A 9,888-nucleotide genomic window follows, 5' to 3' on the forward strand; every position below is an offset into this window, starting at 1 on the left:
AGGCAAATGAAATATCTTTCCAAACACTAATTGGTATGGTAACATACCAATGGGTATCTTGAAATTTGTCTGATATGCCTATAGTGCATCATTGGGCTTCTTTGATCAGTCAGTTCCATTGGCATTTATCGACTTTGCCAAAAATTCACTGATTTTCTTATTGGACACTTTGACTTGCCCACTCAACTGTGGATGATATGGGGTAGCCACTTTATGCTACTTCATACCATATTTATCCAGCAACGTCTTGAAAATATTATTGCAAAAATATGGCCCCCATCACTGATAATCGCTCTATATGTACCAAACCTAGAGAAAATATTCTTCTTTAAGAAACTAGCAACACTCTTCCATCATTATCAACCAATGCCACTGCTTCTATACATTTGGAAACATAGTCGACTACCATCAAGATATACTTCTACGCATAGGAACTCACAAACGGCCCGATGAAGTCAATGCCTCAAACGTCAAAAAGCTTGACATCTAAGATCAAAGTCATAAGAAACTTCTAGCGCCTTGATATTGCACCTTGCCTTTGGAGTTTATCATAACTGTTTGCTAGATCATACATATATTGGTGAATGGTGGGCTAGTAGTAACCACATTAGAGCACCTTATGAGCGGTACGAGCCCCACCATGATGTCCACCAGCTAGAGAAGAGTGACAAGCTTTTAGAATACTCAGCATTTCAGGAACACAACACCTGATCAAGTTATCAGTACACAATCTCAACAAGTATGGCTCACCCCAAAAGTATTTATTGAAATTAAGCAAAACAAATTCCTTTGCTAGAATGTCAGGTCTTCGGGCATCATGTCGCTAAAAAGATAATTGATAAAATCAGCATACCAAGGAATAAGGTTAAGAGTAACGGCTAATACCTATTCATCCAGAAATGAGTCATCAATTTTAAGCTCAGCTCCTTCCCTTTTCTCAGCCTTCAACCTTGACAAGTGATCTGGTACTTGGTTTTCACACCCCTTTTTGTCCTTGACTTCAAAGTCAAATTCTTGTAGCAAGAGAACCCATCTGATCAGTCTTGTCTTTGCATTTTTCTTCGCCATTAACTACCTTAATACGGCGTGGTCAGTGTACACGATCACTTTTTATCACTCCCTGACTCTAAATTCTAGGCGTGGCTGACACTCAGAAACCATTATTGGTTACCGAGTGAATCATTGGCCTGGCTAACTTATTAAGCGAAAGACTTAACTCACAGAAAATATATATATCTCAAATAGGCATATAAATAATATAAGTAATTCTTCTCAGTCTCAATTACTCAAAATATGTAGATAAAAGAATGTTTTAAAACATAACTCTGAAAGATAAAAACTAAATGAACTCTAACTCTGTCTGTGACTAGTCTATGAAGCTTCTAAACTGTCTCTAGATGGATACCGAGATAGGCACATGGCTACCTCAAAAGATTAATTAGTAAAGATTGAATGAAACATAAAATAATTCCTCTGAATTCAAGGAGGTCTAACCAAAAGTTGAAAGAAACTGTTCTTCAATGGTGCGCCTATTGAGGATCTCTATCACCTGTATCTCCATTATAAAATAATGTAGCGCCAAACACCGTCAGCACATGAAATATACGGTATGTAAAATGGATAAAAGAAACGTACTCGAGAATACTCAAATAACTTAATGGAATGAATAATGAACAACTTAAATCAATAAAGAATCCATTTATGGAAATAGATAATGCTTGAACATATAAAAATAATGAATGCAACTTAGTTTAAAATAATATTTACTCTTTGGGGAGGTTCTCTTACCAACAATCATCAATATGAGCATCGTGATGATAAAATGAACTGATGTCATTGCCACATCCGTCCAATACCTTGCTAGGGTAAAGGACGCAACTCATCTAATGGATCCAATAAAAGTCTGTATTAAGGACTGAAGTAAGGAGTCGTCAGAACCAACGATATCCTATCCTACATTGGCTATGTATTTTATGGGGTTTGAGTTGTTCTAAACTCTTTATAATACCCATATTAAATATAGGACTTTTAAATAATTAAAAAAATTAGACTATGAAAAGGTAATTTATATATTTCTTGCCAAGACATATAAAAGAAAAACAAGACATCTTGGTAAAAAAAAAAAAAGCTAAAGCCCCAAATTTATACCTATTTGCCAAAGAAAAAAAGGAGGTAAAAGACCCCTTTGACTACTCCAACTCCAAACCTGTGCAATAACTGAAAAGAAGAAAAGAAAGGAAAAGAGTAGGGATTAAGGGTTGGGCATTTGCGCAGGAACAAAGAAAATAAAAACAAAGCATTTGGATAGGTAGTGATAAAAAAGAAGAGAGGAAGTGAGAAGCAAAGGGGGAAATATGCAGAAAGAGAAAAAATTTCATAGATTTTAGCAAGTTTGAGGTAAATACTTTCCTTAGTTTATGACTTTACCTTGATCCTTAGCAACTTTGCCACAGTCCTTAATAGCTTTGCCATGAGTAATTCATAGTCTAAAAAATTTACTTTGGGTGTTGAATTTTAATTAAATAGGTAAATAATTGGGCAATCAGGTGCGATTTTGACTACAAAATTAGGTCGATAAGTTATGCAAATTAGTTGAAGTTAGTAAATTATGCATCAGTTAAGTTACTCATGGTAGAGGTAAATATAATTTAGCAAGTTGAGGGTCAAATAGGATTACCTGGATGGTTGGGTAACCTAAATATATCCTGAATCAACCTAAATAAGGTAATTAACTTGAGTTCGGTATGAATATGATTATAGCTTGGTATTTTGAGATGAGTACAGTGAGTATTAATCTTACCACAATTTATATTTTTACAACTCTCATGATTTATACATGGATTATAAAGTGAATGTGTTACCGAATATTTTGAACTTGCATATGGGACAAGTCTTTTACTTAATATGATATTGAATCGGTTATGGAGATGCTCTCACTTTTATAAGACTTGTTTATTGTTGATTGAAATATGAGTTACCATTATGGAAAAGATTTGTTATTTACTTGAAAGCAAGTATCTTGATATATGTTTTATTTTTTGTTTAAATTTTACATGACGTGATTTGATAAAAACTTGAATGTCTTGTAATATCTGAAAAATGCTTATACTGTTTATAAAGAAAAGTATAAGTGAGAGTGGACCTTAAAGGATTTCGTAGAAAATGGCAGGTTCGTTGGACTTGATGCACCTTGTAGTTATAGATTACTGATATAGCCCTCGCTAGTGGAAAGGTAGAACTAGCATACCGTTAACTGATATCCCTCGAGTAGGGATTTACTGATATGAACATTTGACTCCTTTATGAGGGGTCACACTGATTACAGATTCATTTCGAAAACCCTCTAATATAAGGTTTTATATGAAAGTATTTTTGCTGAGTATTACTATATGTATACATTGATTTAGCTTATAGGAGATAGGTGAGATTGAATATTGTTTTCGTTTTCTGAAAAGGCATTTATTTCATGATTTTGACTATCATACTAGCAAGTTTCTGACTTGTACCTCATTAAAACAGTTGTGGTTAAGTGTTATTACTCACCGAGTTAGCATCTCACCCCCCGCTAAATATTTTTACGGAGAACACAAGTGACATTGGCGAGGATTTCATTAACTAGATCTAACAAGTTGGCAATTCATGGTGAGCCCACACTTGTTCGTGGGGCATCAAGTTATTCATTTGTTGTGGACCTTTCTTTGAACTCTTAGCGTTGCTTCATAGTCATTCATTTATTTGAGTCATGAGTATTCTTTCATTATCATAGACATGTGATTAGTTTAAACTTCTTTTCGTACTTTGAGATTAATTGGTATTATTGCTTGGCGATTGGTTATTGATGGATATGGTATATTGATTTAGAGATGTTGTTAGTGTGTTGTTGATTTCTTAGATAGGAAAAATTTGGATAGACAAAAAAACAAAGGAAATTTTGCCCGATTTTCTATAGAATTTTGGTAAGACTTGCTTTGGTACTCTCTCCCTTTGCGTCGATCACGATCTTCAATTAGGTCATGACACTCTTACCTATATCAATGCTCAATACCACTTCCAAAATATATAATTATGCTCATGAACTTAAGTGAGTGAAAATACTCAAAATAATATTTCATTAGTCTCATTAGACTTTACTTAGTTTTACTCAACTCGTCTCTACTCTTTAAAACGGTTATATTCTCAACTTACTGAATGCATAAATTATAACTTTAATTTCTCAAATAAGTCTCAAAATAAATATTTAAATGCATTTACTCAAACTCATTTAGACTCAATAAATGCTGTTGACACTCAATTTTGACCCTCCACAACGCAAATTAGCTATCAAGTTTCTTTGAATTTCAAACATTTTTTAAATAATTAGCTTTCATAAAAAATAAAAATATTTTCATGTTATTCTTAACTCTTTTTATTTTTTAATAAATTTTAGTATAATATACATATTTCTATAAACTATATCTTTGATTACTATTTATGTAGTTATTCGAAAATCATCTCAAAAAGATTTCATTTTTTTAACTAAATACAATGTTAGTTAGGTTAGTTTAATTATATTTTGCATTTTTAAAAATTTTAGTTTTTATCTAAAACAAAAACCAATCTCCCACATCGAAAATTGTATGAAAATTTGAAGTTTTTGGAGCCTATATAAAGGCTCATATTCTTATTAAGAAGAGAGAAGAAGTGTAGATTTTTAGCCACTCCAAAGTTAGAAATTTTTTTAACTTGGCTAGGATTTTGGACTCTTATCCCCAGCTTAAAAATTGTGAAAATTTCTAGCTTTCAACCTATATTTTTTTTCAAGGAAAATAGGAAATTGAAGTCGAAATTTAGGCTAAGAACGGTGTTCTTATAACGTCAAATCCACGAAGGTTCGAGTCTAAATTTTTAATTTTTTCTTTTTTTAATAGATTAAAGTTCCACCAAGCTCTTGGGTAGTGGTGAAGTTGTCTTCTGCTCATCGTCTTCAGTCTTGCTATCCGAAAAGAGGTAAAATATTTTATCAGCTTTATTTTATTTAATTATTTCATATTTTATATTTAGTTGATTCATAGTCTTGTTTTTTTAGTTAGCATGTATTAAGAATAATTAGATTAATGATAAAAAAAAATTATAGTTAGAATGTGTTAGAATTAATTAGCTATCATGTATTAAGATTATTTCATGAAAGATCTTAGTTTTGTTCATTATTTTCCCAAATAGTTTCTTTTGACAATATAGATTTTCATGTTTTAAATTTCTTCTTTTAATATGATTTAGATAACAAAAATATGCTTAAAGTTATTATTTAATTAGAACTTTCATTGCCTAATTGATTTAATTCTTTCTTTAAATTTGAGCTAGTATAGCGTATATATTAAATCTGTGTTCTTTAGTTACTTGAATATATTTCTTCTTTCCTTTCCTTTTTCCACATATATGCATATTGTTAGTCACTTCTAGGATGCTCATTAATTTGATAACTTAAAATATCATGATATGTTCCTTGGTTTAGCTTAAAATAAGTAAATGCTTATGTAATTTTATTTTGGTGCATCTGATATCAATTCGAGTCCATCTTTGGACCCTATTATTGCATATCGTTGAGTTTTGAGTCTCTCATCATCTTGTTTGAATTGCTGAAAAGTTGATAAATAGAAAAGAAGGTAATATTCATTATTTATATATTGATATTGGGTTGTATACATGGAATACAGGTGGAAAATAGGGTCGTATACACTGATATACAGTATCTATGTAGTCTGATATGCAAGAAAATAATATTGTATACACTAATATACAATATATATAGTCTGATATATAGTGATATACAGTAGATACAGGGAATAAACATGTAGTATACTATGTGTATATAGTTAGATATACAGAAATAAAGTTGTATACACTGTATATAGTGTATATATATTCCGATATACAGTGTGTATACAGTTGCGATATACAGTGGAATTGTGCTTAAGGCCCAAAACGTAGATGACCCAACAGCTTAGTCGAGGCATACAGAAACTAAGTGTCGGACAATATTTTCATGTGTTATTTATTATTTACATATATTAATTCGGGTTGTAATAATTTATTTACTTATGTTATTTATGCTTGCTTAGATATTAATTTTAATTTATTTTAACTTAATTAGATTCCCCTAAAATAAACCAATTCATGTTAATTTAGTCATTAGATGATTTTCTACCTTTACTGAGGCATTTGGTAAACTTTACTTCTTTTTTTTATACATGTATATTATTTTCAATGTTTAAGTTTGATCATTTTTTTTTAAAAAATAATTGTAAAATCTTCGTTTCTTTTTAAATTAATATTTTTAAAATGTTAGTCAAATAATTTTCAAATCGTCGGATAACCGCGCGTTAGCGACCACTTTGAATGCTTAGCACCTTCTCAAAGTGGAAATAAGAATCTCGTATCTTTTTCTCTGAATTTTTAAGACTTAAATCTGTTAGGGTCTTTTAAATTAAGTTTTTTTAATTTTTTTAAAGAATTAAGTGGCGACTCCTCTTTTCTAAAATTGATTTTTTCTCTATAAAGTTGAAATTAATTTTAAACCATCTTTTTCAGACATAACAAATGCCATGCTCAAAATTAGTGAATAATAGACTTCTACAACTCAATATGTATACTCAAACTCCTTTCACATTTAAGACATGAATTATATCATTCTTTAACTTAAAATAATGCATAAAAGTAAGAAATGTAAATACTCAACTAGGGTTCATGTGAATGCAAATATGAAAAACAAATTCAATAACTTGAACTCATAAAAATAATCTCAATAACAATAATTATATAGGGAACTCAATGAAAGATTGCATAATTAACTTTAAAACACAATATAACTGGATTGAAACTCAAACTCAAACTCATACTGAATGAATGAAGATATAGGGCACGAGGACGGACTCAATCCAACATTGTGATTAATCTTACATACCTGAAATGATGATTATCTAAACAAAACTCGAAGAACCTAGTTGAAACGCTTGAACCCTAGCTTTTCTCCTCTCCTATTTGTCACGCCCCGAGAGGGTACCCTAGGCGTGGCCGGCACCCGAAGGCCATTTCTGACCTCCGAGCGAACTACCTGGTCCAGTCACACATTCATTTAATCACATTCTCTTAGCGGAAACTCAACTAATGAAATACTATTCACAATATGGGGGTCAAAGGCCAAACATTTCAAGCCATCAAAACAATATAATAAGACTCCTCAAAAGTAACAGTCCAAACTCCCCACACTCTAGTCTATGAAGCCTCTATCAAGGTCTAAGAGGTGCCAATGACAAGTCCATGGCTACCCATAATAAAAATAAAGGAAACGACAACAAGAACTATACAAGAAAGCTCAACATCCTCCGGAAACCAGGAGGACTCACCAACTAGCTGGGAGTGTATGTGGATCTTCAACGGAGCGTTGGTTGATGATCTCTAATACCTGTCTCTGCACCATGAAACGATGCAGGACAAATGGTGTCAGTACATGGAATGTACGAGTATGTAAAATGGCCGAATACAACGAACATCAAAGAAGAATCAATCAACTCGAAATCTCAACTCAAGAGGAATAACAACTCAATCAAATGTCCTAATGTCTAAACAAGAATATGATTTAGACGGGACCAATTACATACAATTCAACTCAATCTGACTCAGAGTACTATCAAGACCTATTTGAGAGTTTCTCTTACCCGATAACCATCACTTATGAGTCAGTGAAAGTACAACAAACCGATATTATTTCCGCGTCCGTTCATACCTTGTCAGGGTATGAACGAATCAATCAATCATAGATCCAATCCAACCAAGTCCTATAATGTCAGGACAAACATCTCGGGGAAACATCCGACTTTAACGGTTCAATCCCCCCCTCTACGTTTGGCGATGTAGTTATTGAGTTCGAGTATGGACTATACTCTTGCCCAATTCGGTGCTCGATACTCCTCCCAAGACTCAATGCTCATAAAACTCCGTCCAATCAACTCAATCAAATCATATCGGCAAGTCTCATTACAACCTTGTCAACTCATCAACTCTATCATGATCAAATCTCTCTAAATCATACTATCCAATCAATCGCAATCATATCTTTCAAAAGAAATTTAGATGCACATTTATAGCATCACATGGACATAACCAATCATTTCCTCCATCCATTGAGAAATCTTTGAGAATCATCACAACTTCGAGACTTTAAATCGGCACTTTACAATAGGCGACATTTTTAAGAAGGTAGCATCTTTTATCATAATCTACATAATTAAGAAAATCAACAAAATATATTTAATAACTCATCTTCATCAACTCATGCTCACATAACGGCCCATCTTAAGGAATTTTTAGCTCAACAACATCAACACATATAGAGTCAAATAAATAGGGGACAAAGCTCATACAAACATAACCATACCAAGAAAACTCCATTTTTCATGAGCGTCTAACCTCAAAGCAAGAGTAGGGCACATGGGTGGACTTAACCCATATTTTGGATAGCCTTACATACCTTAGAATAGACTCTTGAAGAAACCTTATTGTTGGGTCTTCAATGGAGGACTCAAATTTTGAAGTTCTTGGAACTCTTCTTGTTGAAAATGGAGAAGAAGAAGAAGAGAGAGAGAGGAACTCCTAGGGCTTTTCTAGAGAGAGAGTGGGGGCTGAAAAATGTGTTCCCAAAAGACCAAGGGTAATACATATATAACTTGGGTAAGTTCCCAAATTACCCCTCCTCAAAAGTTTTGAAAATAGGCAAAAATGCACCTAACGCGATAGTGGCGCGTCGCGCCATTGCAGCGCCAGGCCAACATCGGTTAGTGGCGCTTCGCACCAAGGACCAAACTACTGAGGCACATTCTTGACACGATAGTGGCGCGTCGCGGCCTTATAGCACCAAGGCCAAAGTTTCTGGGTTCTGGGAATTGGCTTGAAAAATCCTGCCCACCTTTTAGTGGCGCGCCGCGCCAGAGCCCAAACTACTGAGGCATGTTTCTGGTGCGATAGTGGCGCGTGGCGCCACTGAGGCGCCAAGCTCAATTTTCCAGCAAATGCAACCCAAGCCTGAAAATCCCTGCTGTGCTAGTTCACCTTAGGATCGACATATCTTTTGACTCTGAACTCTAAAAATTACGTTCTTGGTGGAGTTGGAAAGAAGACTCGACGACCTTTAATTTGATGGGTCGTGAGCCACCTAGATTGTCGTCTTTCAAAAGATAGGGTCATTAGAAGTCGACCTTATACACGAACTCATCCTAAAACTTAACCACGATGAACTTTTTGGACTTAGCTTGGTCCTAGGGGTCCTCTGTGACCCCCACATCACCTCCAACACTCTTCAATTTCTCAGGGACTCGTCTTAACTCAAGCACATACTTCAAAATAAATACGGTTGACCCTACACGTATACAAGAAAGGTCCGAATCTTAGGGAAAAATTTTGAGGGGTGTTACGTTATCTCCCCTTTGGGATCATTCGTCCTCGAATGACGAGAAGTCAAGAATAGACTCGGGGTGCAAATCACCATCAAAACTCAGTCATTCAATCAATCAAATCCTCAATCAATTATCAATCAAGACTCAAAATGCACAAATGAATTCAATGTCAAGGAAATGGACATTACCTTCAACATTCTCCTCGGTAGGCATGAATAGATGTGGATATTTAGATTTCATGGCTTTCTCCGCTTCCCATGTGGCTTCCTCGACGAATTGATTCTTCCACAGGACCTTGACTGAGGCGACTTCTTTGTTCCTCAATTTGCGAATTTGGCGATCAAGAATTTGGACCAGAACCTCTTCATAGGATAAGCTATCCTTAACTCCAATACTATCAATGGGGACTACCAACAAAGGATCGCCTAAGCACTTCTTCAACATCGAAATGTGGAATACC

This window comes from Solanum dulcamara, chromosome 3, assembly GCF_947179165.1.
Source record: "Solanum dulcamara chromosome 3, daSolDulc1.2, whole genome shotgun sequence".
Lineage (NCBI taxonomy): Eukaryota > Viridiplantae > Streptophyta > Magnoliopsida > Solanales > Solanaceae > Solanum > Solanum dulcamara.